The sequence below is a fragment of the Bicyclus anynana genome, chromosome 13, assembly GCF_947172395.1.
Source record: "Bicyclus anynana chromosome 13, ilBicAnyn1.1, whole genome shotgun sequence".
Lineage (NCBI taxonomy): Eukaryota > Metazoa > Arthropoda > Insecta > Lepidoptera > Nymphalidae > Bicyclus > Bicyclus anynana.
Window position 1 is genome coordinate 16,301,503 of NC_069095.1, and position 11,899 is coordinate 16,313,401.

General features: G+C 35.3%; 1 protein-coding gene across 1 annotated transcript in view; it reads right to left on the reverse strand.

Moving 5' to 3' along the window:
- The window catches only part of LOC112058059 (uncharacterized), a 53,396-nt gene extending 47,545 nt beyond the window's left edge, over positions 1–5,851 (reverse strand). The window contains exon 1 of the mRNA XM_052885218.1: positions 5,607–5,851. The gene's annotated coding sequence lies outside the window, so the exon portion shown is untranslated. The remainder of the gene's footprint in view (positions 1–5,606) is intronic.
- Between the last annotated feature and the right edge of the window lie 6,048 nt (positions 5,852–11,899).

Consider the following 11,899-nt stretch of genomic DNA (forward strand, 5'->3'; position numbering starts at 1 on the left):
TGTCGTACCCACTCCTATAGCACAGTCTTTCTGACTAGTTGGGGGGTAATGAGAATATTGGTCATATTATAAAAAATTATGGCTAATATTCTTTTTAAAACAAAAACAAGACAATATATTAAGTGCTTGTGATAACCATACCAGAGTAAAAATATTTCTCTGTTGTGACCATACCTTCTTTATTTTATATTAGCCAACGCCCCGCGGTTTCACTCGCGTAGTTTCAATTCCCGTGGAATGCGGACATGAAATATCGCCTATGTCACACTCAAAACGTGGCTTTCTATTAGAAAAAGAATTGCCAAAATCGGTTCAGTACATCTAGACATTACCCACTACAACCTCAGAATAACAGTATTAGTATAGAAAAGCAGAAAGCTTATCAAGCTCTTACTGTTGTACAAGTTATTATTTGTTACAAGTTAGTCCTTGGTTACATTCTTACCTGATGGTAAGTGATAATGCAATCTAAGATGGAAGCGGGCTAAATTGTTAGAAAGATAATGAAAATCCACACCCCTTCCGGTTTCTACACGGCATCTTACCGGAACGCTGAATCGCTTGGCGGTACGTCTTTGCCGGTAAGGTGGTAACTAGCCACGGCCGAAGCCTCCCACCAGCCAGACCTGGACCAATCTCAATCTGCTCAGTCAGGGATCGAACCCTGGACCTCCGTTTTGTAAATCCACCGCGCATACCACTGCTCCACGGAGGCCGTCAAAAGGCTATCTATTTCATACCCTTATTCTCACGGAAACGGGAACTACGCGGGTGAAACCACGAAACCTCTACTAGTTTCAATATATAATTCGAAAATAACCTAAACACGAAACGTGAAATCTGTAAAAATAAAAATAGTCAGTACTGAGTGAGATAAAAGAAATTCTTCAATTTATTTTTACAACGCAAAGAGAAAATCGTTTTGCCGCCAAAACGTCAGCGGTCGTTTACTTTAGAATTTATCATTTTGTTGTATCCTGAAATAAACGCCACTCGGTTCTAAAACATAATTAATTAAACTTAATGTTGGGGTTTCATTGAATTGAATATTTTCATTCTCAGACAGCCTGGTACACCTTTTTAATCGACTTCAAAGCTTTACAAAGTCAAAGGTAGATATTTCTAACTTTTAATCCGATTTGGATAACAAACTACCTATAATAAAACTGTAACAGGATAAGTTCTGTACATTAAAGATATTTTGAAAACGATATATAATCGATACTGAAGAAAAAATGTTTTTTTTTTTTATTTTGTCTGTCTGTCTGTCCGTATTTTTGTTGAGCAGGCATCACGTAGAAACTGGTGAATGAATTCAATTAAAACGATTTTAGACCATAATACGACGAAGTTATAGGATAATGTTTGCCGCGAAAATTAGATTAAAGGGGGGCAAAACTCAAAAAACTGCTCGACTTTCCATACACACTTTCAATCTCTGTTTCACCCTGTTCTGATTACATTGATATTTCAAGTTACATTTGTAAAACTTTTCATCCCGAAAAATTTCGTGGTTCCCGTGGGATTTGTGAACAAGTGAATTCCACGCGGACGAAGTCGCAGGCGTCCGCTAGTTAAATATAAAAGGTAGGTATATAAAATCACAATTGTCACAATTTTGGATCTTAGTAGATACTTTTTAAAAGAGTAAAAACATTCATCAATCAAACAACTTATATAATTTAGTTTTGAATTTCGGAAAATGGCTGATCATTTAAAAATTCAAATATTTTGCAGTAAAAATTTGAATATATTCTCAACAAGCGAAGTCCGGTCAGCTAAAAACAATTAATTAGTAAACTTGAAACATTTTTTATGCACTTGTCCAATGCTGGCGTTTTCAGAGCGTGTTTCAGTTTTCGAAAGTGTTGTTCGGAGCTCATTAGAGCTATTGGCCAGAGCACTTACCTACTTAAGCTTTTTGAGCAAAATAATGATAGTTTCAGCTTACCACTTCTGAAGATAAATGAAACTTTCTTCTCGAAAATTACTTTGGTAGCAATAGTGAGTAGTATGGATTAACAAAGTCGAATAATGTACCTAATCAACACATATTCTTAGAGGCACAATCATCCACCCACTTTAATATACTCGCTTCATATTAAAGTAGGCGGATAATTGTGCCTCCGAGTATATGTCTATAATATAAAAATGAATTTATGAAATGTGTTGCTTTTAGGGTAGGTCCTATACCTACCCTAAAAGCAACACATTTCATAAAATAGAAGTAAAATAGGTTAGGGGTAGGGAATGAGTCAAAGCGAAGCTTGACCGCGTCCGCTAGTACTGAAATATAATTAAAATGTCTGTCTGTGATATCATAATAACTGTGTTTTCTTAAGTGGTTATATATGTATATAGTTATTTTTATGATACTTAAATATTACCAACATTTTTAAAATTTTTGTCGGTCTGACAGTCATTTTGTCCGGGCTAATCTTTGGAACGGCAGGGCCGATTTTATGAAGTTTTTCACTGAAAGATAAACGAGATTACAGTGCAACACATAGGCTACTTTTATCCTGAAAAAATCCATGGTTCCCGCGTTATTTGTAATAAGCTGAATTTCACGTGGACGCGGTCTAAACTATAGTCTACACTTAATTTATTATAAAACACGGCTAAAACTCACATCTAGCCGACCAGTTTCAAACCCATACGAGGCCCTTAGTCATGAGCTGGATCTTGAAACGGTTATCGGTTTGAAACTAATCATACTCCAACGTTGTACCCTTTTTGTACCATGTGAGTTTTAGCCGTGTTTTATAATAATTTAATATGAATAGCACTCACGATAAATTCTAACATAGTTTACACTAATATTATATAGAGGGTAAAAATTGTGAAATTGTGAGATTGTAGGGGAATAATATAAATAATAATCAAAATCTACTAAGCCAATTTTGAAAATTCTTACCAACAGAAAACCATGATATTTGGGTACGTGGATAAAATATACAGACTTAAACCATCGGTTGCCTTGACCAAAGGGTTAGTGAATTTCAAAAAATCCTTAAGTTGAAATATCCTCTTGTCTAAGGAAACAGTTCAGCGCAGTTACTAGTTGTTGCTTGCGATTAATTAGTTATCTGCTTTTTAGGGTTCCGTTTTTCAAACGGAAAAAACGGGAACTCTATTTCCTCTCATTGTCCTCTATATATTTATACGAGTAGCGAAGTAACATATTTTATACTAGCTGACGCTGCGCGGATTCACCCGCGTAGTTCCCGTTTCCGTAAGAATACGGGGATAAAATATAGCCTATAGCCTTCGTCGATATATGGGCTATCTAACAATGAAAGAATTTTTCAAATCGGAGCAGTAGTTCCTGAGACGCGTTCAATCAAACAAACAAACTGTTCAGCTTTATAATATTAGTATAGATATACAGGTTGTATCTATTAATCAAAATATAAACTGTTACATCAATTGTCAGTTATTTAGTTTTGTTTAACGTGGTTATTTGAAAAAAAAAACATTGTGCTTATGATCTTTGTGTTGCTTTCTTTTAAAGAATATTTTGCCATATCTTTTAAATATGAAAATATTTACATTACCCTCCAAGTAGTCGGAAAATAATGTGTTAGGAGTGGGTACTGTAATAGTCTAGCGGGCGGGAATCGAACCACCACCTCTCGGTGATGAGTCCTGGGCCTGTAGCCATCTAGATACAGCACGTCGATTCTCTTTCTACAATCGAAAATTCTTCGAAAATTAGAAAATGTATGGGAATGACATTTGACAGGCCACGTGATCAAGTTATCGATAGCATCTGTCATTCCCATACATTTTTTTTAGTTTTTGAAGCGTTAGCGTTTGTAGAAAGAGTATCGACGGCTACAGGCCCTGACTCTCTAGCTATTGAGGCTTAATTTGTTATATAGTTTCGATTTGATTGTATTTTTCCTCCGATATTTATTTCCTCTTGTATCTATACTAATATTATAAAACTGAAGAGTTTGTTTGTTTGATTGAAAGCGCTAATCTTAGGAATTACTGGTCCGATTTGGAAAATTCTTTCAGTAGCCCATTTATCGAGGAAGGCTATAGGCTATATATTATCCCCGTATTCCTACGGGGACGGGAACCACGCGGGTGAAACCCCGCGGCGTCAGCTAGTTGCTAATAAATTAAAGTACGGAACTCTAATAATATTCAGAATGGATATGTGCGACCTTAGGTACGATGGCAGATTTGTTTACTTGGGTTCGAGACTTGGCAAGCTTGTTCAAAGGACACTCAAGGATGATTGAGCGGCGTTTGTTCAGGTTATGACATTAGTTATTTTGATTCACAGCGATTGGTGTCACTGGTAATTTTATATGTAGCTCTGGGTTAGGATTGCAATGTATGGGATATATAGAGAATGGTGATATAACCTTCGTGTATCAACAAACCAGAGTTTTTTTTGAAAATAATAGGAAACCCTTGACCAACAGCTACCAAAAGGAAGTTAGTCTAAAAGTTAGTATATTCACAAAGTCTGACTTCCAATTCTGGGTTAGGATTTTGGTATTTTCTATTGGGGTAATGGTTATGACATATGACTATTCAAACCAGCGTGAATTGATGTCAGAAATTGTTCGACCGTCGCTGACACGTCGATTTCGATTCTACAAACGCTAACGCTTCGGAAATTAAGAAATGTATGGGAAAGACATTCACTATCGACAGCTCACGTGATCAAGTTGTCGATCGGATCTGTCATCCCATACATTTTGTTAGTTTTCGAAGCTTTAGCGTTTGTAGAAAAAGAATCGACTTGGTACGTGCTCCTAGGTTATGTTATCTCATTAAAAATAAATCAATAAAAGGAAATGTTAATTACATTTATATTATCGTACGTATAAAAAGTAAATTAGTATAAAATATATGCCTACTTTTTGTAAAATAATTACACCCTGTATATGTAGGTATTCTATCACGGACTTTTTGTAGATTGAAAGAGGAATATTTCACCTTGCACGTTTTTGGATCAAACTCATCTTTTCAACTCATGCAAAAAGTCTTGAAAAACGATTGAAACATTCCTCATAAATCATTCTTTCTATTGGTAAAAACCGCATGAAAATCTGTCCACACCACAGTTCTTGATTTTATCGCGAACAGTCAGACAGACTTAGAGTTTTTTTTTAAATATGTATAGGTAGATTGAATTTGCTTGTCGATTTTAAAGTTTCTTAATTTGAATGTTGCCTTTGGTATTAAATACGTAATAATATCTTATTATAACTACTCAGCTAATAAAATAAATTATTGTTCCTGAACTAAAGTAAGACTCGCTGTAAACATTTTACTCTATGCATAGTAAATTTAATATATGAAACACGAAATTTATGATTCATATAATTTACGATAATCTTGTTAATACAGCACATAACTAGCTAACAAGTGAAAACAATAACAAAGATTTATGTTTATTGTGATTGAAAATCAAATATTTGTACGTTCGAAAATCTTTAATCGCTATTAAATATTAAACTAATTACCAACTTACTAAAACTTTTTGAACGATTGTACTTTTTTTTTTTAATTTTCCGAAAATTCGCGGTCTAGCTTTCTGATCATCTTACGAATAGCCATACCTTACACCAACATTAGCATACCAATATTTACACATTAATTTACACACTAACACTATATTTCACTAATCACTAAATAATGTCAATTTAATAGGATATTTACAATCAAGTCATTTTTATAACGCGCGCACTTTCCCGCCTTTTGTTAATAAAATGTTTCGGTTCGAATTTCGAATGTTTTTGTTTTATGAGCAGGCATAGACAATTATTTTTTTTCGTGTTTATTTCCGAGGCAAAGGTTTACGCGCGACACGATCGTGCCGCGGCCGTTCCGCCGACTGAGGGAATCGCCCTCCGAACACTGCTGGTCACTCAGGGTGTATATCGATGATGCCGATCTTGATAACGCTACGAGGTCAGGGTTTTACTTATGTCGGGGATCAAAACTAACTAATTAGGTTAGATGCCGTTTGATGGTGTTTTTCGGCTATTATGTAACCAGAGATAATCGCTTAGCGGTTTTTTAGATATTAGGTAATTATTACTTTTATCACCGAATTCAGAATCACAAAATGAACCTATTATGGTTCCGTTTTTACATGACGATCACTTCGTTGTTTATATTATTTAGCTTCTACCGGTAGCTTCGATCGCTTGAATGTTGGTTTTTCCAGTGAACTGTCCTGCCAACCAACCTGTCGTATTATAGTAGATTGTTATACAAGGGGCTAAAAAGACCCATTATATACGAGGTATTTTTAGGGCCAGAGACGTAAGTCGAGGGCCGCCTAAATAGAAACCGAGTATATAATGGGTTTAGCCCCGCGTGTTACACTCTGCTTTTCACTACGATTGCGAGAAAATAAAATAGTTTAGTTCAATATTCAATGATTTATTTAATTGAAAATTAAATGTACAAAGTCTACAATTTTGGATATTATGGGAGATGCTTTTACCCGGTAACATAATTTCCGACTAATGTGAAGATGAATAACGAATATATGAGGTAAACGTGGGAGATAATAGTTTAAAAAACTCCTTTCGTAAGTGAATCCATTTGTTGTTGTTTTCTTCACTTATTAAATTTTTCGTAGGTAAGTGTTTAAGTAAATGCGTCTGGACTTTGATGGTATCAGATTGAAAATTTCATCCATCTCCAAATTAGGATCACCATTACTCAGTAGATGAAGACACTAATAACAATTAATGTTGAAATATATGAAAGTTACGGTCACAAATTTACAATTATTTTCTGAAATAAATCAAGTGTGTATTATTTGTTTTTTAAATTCTCGCTTTTTAATTTTATTTTTTTCACATGAGAAAAAGGCAAAGGTATTACACCGTAAAGGATATCCCATGTCTTCAATAAAAATTAAATAAAAAAATGAACGCATTCCTCAGACAAGAACGCTGCATTTATTTCCAATTTAAAGTTTTTTATTTATTTTTCAAAACAATCAGAGCCTTACCTATAATGATTCAATTTTCGAATAAAACCTCCTCCGTTTTATAGTAGGCTAGTACTCGTAACAGACAAGAATTAAAAAAACAAAATTACTTTAGCCCCTAGAGGCTAATATGCTTGTTTAGCCCCGCTGTGGAGTGGTAATATGACAGTGTTTTTGAGCAAGAGTAGTGAAAAAGTTATTTTTGTCTTTTAAAACAACAGAGTACATTTTCACAGTCCTGACTGTATACCCGTGACAAAGTATCATACATACCTAATGATCTATTAACGTTTGTAAGGGTAACACACGAGCAAACGGTTACATTCGCGTTTTTAATAAAAAAATAATTAAGTATTAATGTCGGTATGTAACATGGGACAAAATTATTTAATCAACTATTGTCTAACTCTATAAAAGCTTGAGGAAAATATATATTCTGCCAACGGTAGTTGATACTTTCAAGTACTTACTTATCTAAATTATACAATTTGTTTTAATAATTAATATTTAAAATTCAAAAGAAAGTATTTGAATTATACTTTCTCTAGCGCCGACGTAGGATTAGTGGCCATTTTCAGCGAAGAAGTATCATAATTTCTCTAAAGGAAACTTAAGCCTCTTTAGGGATACTTTATAAATTTATGATATCACGTGGATAATGCTTGCACTTTTAAAGTTATTATCATAAAGCTGAGACGTCGTTGTTTTTGATTTTAATTTATAAGAAAAATTGCAATTTTTATGTTCTTATTAATCTTTCCGATATATTTTTCTTAGGTCATTTAGATTCTATAAATGAATCGCAATTTTTATGTTCATAATAATAATCCTTTCGACACATTTGTCTATATGTCAATCTGATTCTATAAATGAATCGCAATTTTTATGTTCTTAATAATCTTTCTGATATATTTTTCTACAGTACATTCTGATTCTATAGATGAGTTTATATTTTAGGAGCTTTATATAATTTTGGATTTTTCACTTCGTTGACCAATCTATAATCTGTTATATACTGGGTATATAACAGAAGAAGTTAAGGATATGTTTTAACACAATATTTTCTGACCTAAAAATGTAATTGTATAACTTTATGTGCAAATAAAAATATATTAACGCAAGCTAGGTTCGTAAACGTAGTCATATGTATTTATTGCCTCATAAGAATATATTTTTATTATCTAAGAATCCCGATATTTTCACTGCAAGAGTTTCCATTTAACTGTGATGTCCTGTTATCTCCATTTTTCATGGACATCCATCAACATCCAGTCACCTAAAACACGTTTTTTTTTGTCGGTCCACCTTACAGTCGACCAGGGAGCTTACAAGTGTGAGGTCGTTAGAGTAGAGATATAGAGATGATATGAAGGAGTTTTCATATAATCTTGTGTTGGAATATCATCTTCATCAACATTATTAGTCGAAGGACGTCCTCTGCTGGACATAGGCCTGTAAGCATATCTAAATAGCACGGTCTCTAGCAGCCAACATCCAGGTGCTCCATAAAACCCGGTTCATATTATAATATTTTTCCACCTAGTAGAATCGACAAACACAAAGCTTTCCAGTGTGAGGTCGTTATTTCAACAACATGATACATGATTGTATTCATTAATTGTCATCATTATCATTATCCGAAAGGCGGCTGGCATCGACTGGATGCAAAAAGCCCTTACTTAGCCTATTTCCAGCAGTGGATGCATATTGGCTGTGGCTGATAATGATCGTATCGTTATTAGCCGAAGGACGTCCACTGTTGGACATAGGCTAAGTAAGGGCTTTCAAAGACCAAGGACCGGAGCCGTTTGCATGTAGTGACTCCCTTGACAAACAACTTGATGTCATCGGTCTACCTATGCAAGATCATCAGTCCAGAGGGGCACATGATTCGAAGAGCCGATAGACGTTGTGGTCCCAAAGTTTTGGAATCTAATAATCTATACTAATATTATAAAGCTGAAGAGTTTGTTTGTTTGTTTGATTGATTGAACGCGCTAATCTCAGGAACTACTGGTCCGATTTCAAAAATTCTTTTAGTGATAGATAGCCTATTTATCGAGGAAGGCTATATATTATCCCCATATTCCTACGGGAACGGGAACCATGCGAGTGAAACCGCGCGGCGTCAGCTAGTATTTGTATATAATTTTGTAGGTTTGGTAGCAATTTGCTCCAGACTGGAAAACCACAAAGCACTCAGAGTGCCGACCACGTACGTGCTCTCTGAACCTCACTTAGTGTTAACGAGGTAAGCACCTCCTTGCCTTCGGCCAATTCAAGATAATCTATATTCAGGAATCATTAATATAAGCGTACTTACTAAAAAGGAGTTAATCGTTGTTCTCGTAGTTGTGTTATTTTATCTAACTATTTTATTATAATCGCTTCTATTATAATTTGACTCTTTAATAATGTTTTTAAACTTATTTCGTGGTTGTTCATTATGAATAATATTTAAACGGGTACATACCACGATAAACGACGAGTCCCGTCGTGAGATTTTTCATCCCGTGAGTCCCGTCGTGACCACGATCCATGCGACTGGGTCGAAATATCGACATTAAAAATCTCGTCGTTTTATCTTGGTATGTACCCGTTTAAATAATATTCATAGGTGTTTATAGCTCTATCATTAAATATAAAAACTCTAAACTAGGTAGGTTTGCTCTTGTACTATTGGTATTTTATCTCACTATTTAACTATAATCGCTCCTAATATATTTTGACTAGATTTTATAGCTTGAATTGATACAGTTACGGTCCCAAGGCGATCCGTCACGTAGTGCTACTAAGTGGACCTACCTGAAGCGAAACCAAAAGTCCAGACTTTTGTATAGTACCAGAGGACTATACAAAAGCCCATGTTCAGCAATAGACACCATCGTCTGAAAAAAGATGCTGATGATAATGGGAAACCAGTTGGATGTCTTGCATTTTCTGAAAGCGACAGAGTTAGCCAATAACATATGTGGCCATCTGCATTTCTGTCAACAAACACAAAAACAGTTTGTTTTTTTTATATTCTACTAGCAGACGCCCGCGACTTCGTCCGCGTGAAATTTTGTTTTCATAAATCCCTCGGGAACCATGGACTTTTCCGGGATAAAAAACAACTTATGTGTTAAACCAGAGTAAGTAAGAGTAGGCGTTTAAGAGAAACAAACATCCATACAAACTTTCGCGTTTATAATATTAGTAGGATGAACAATTAAAAGAGTAACTCTAAAAATGAAGGACTTTCCATATAAACTTTCAACCCCTATTTCACCCCCTTTTATTTTTATTTTAGGGTCAAAAAGTATCCTATGATTAGCTCCAAGGTCCCATTTACGATCATACAAAAATTCATCTTGATCGGTTCAGCCGTTTAGCCGTGAAAAGGTAACAGACAGACAGACAGAGGTACTTTCGCATTTATAATATTAGTATAGATTACGAAGTAAGTGAAAGAAAACATGATTTACAAACCTGCTTGCCCCGTATTTTAAATTATGTGATTATAAAGCATTTTATTGTAAAACGTACACTAGTACAAAGCTATAAACAAAAGTTGAGAAACCATTAACTCATATCGTCTGATACCAACGCCATACAACTGCATAAAGTTTTTATTGTTGTTTGCAAGCACTTTTAACCAACGACGCAAAAAGAGGCGCATAAGTTTGATGTGACTCTGTCTGTGGCATCGGAACTCTCAAACCAGTGGACCGTTTTAGAAATGACGACTTTCGGGCTAATAGTTTTAGTAACGAACGCAAGAAATGTTGCTATAAGTTTACTATGTTTGTATGTATACGACATCGGAACTCTTAAACGTTTGGACCGATTTGGGTGTAGAGGAACCTTTTGGGAAAAGAGATTAACAAATAACAACTTATATTCGGCACATTGTTGAGCACGAGCCTCCTCTCAGAATGAGAGGGGTTAGGCTAATACTTCACCACGCTGGCCTAATGCGGATTGGCAGACTTCACATTCGAAGAAAATTAAGAAAACATAGACTCGGATTGAGAACCTCCCCCTTTTTTTTGAAGTCGGTTAAAAATTATCAGGTATGCAGGTTTCCTCTTGGTGTACTTCCTTTACTGTTTGATGCACGTGATATTTAATTAAAACCTCAATAGCTCAACGGTAAGAGCGGTTGGACTCATCACCGAGGGGTGGTGGTTCAATCCTCACCTCGTTGGTCTATTGTCGAACCCACTAGCACAGCCTTTCTCGACTAGTTGGAGGGGAATGAGAATATTGGTCATGTTAAAAAAAAATATAGCATATATTCTTTAAAAAAAAATTCTTCAAATGCACTTAACTGAAAAGTTGAAAACCTCCAGACCTAATTCAAACCTACACCTTCTGAATCAAAGGCAGACATCATATCTACTGAGCTATGGGGTAGGCTTCATATTACGAAGACACAAAAGTTCATTATAGCAAAGTTATTGACTGATAACCTATAGACCCGCAACACCTTACAATCATTCACTCCACACGTAAGCCACTTCTGTGACTCTGTGAGCGTAAGACCAGAGGGCCTAGTGGCAGTTTGATACTGTTACCGTCACGTAACGTAAACGCGAATTTCTAAGGAATTTAAACAGCGCCATCTAGTGGCACTACTGCACAACTGTTTCAATTCCATATAAATTAGCGTAAACGTCAACGTGATAGTAACAGTATGAAAATATTGAAAACTCCCAATAGGCACACTGAACTAATTTCACTGGTCGACACGCACACAAGCGTACTTATCGTAGCGTAGTTATACATCAAGGGCTCCCATTTCGGGGCACATAAAACGGCTTACGAATCCTGCGACTACACACTATCTATGTGTTATAAATCTATGCTGTACACTTTGTTACGTTTGGCTGAGTTATCAGAATTGCTTATCGTGATTGGTTTTCAAAAAGTTAGTCATCATAA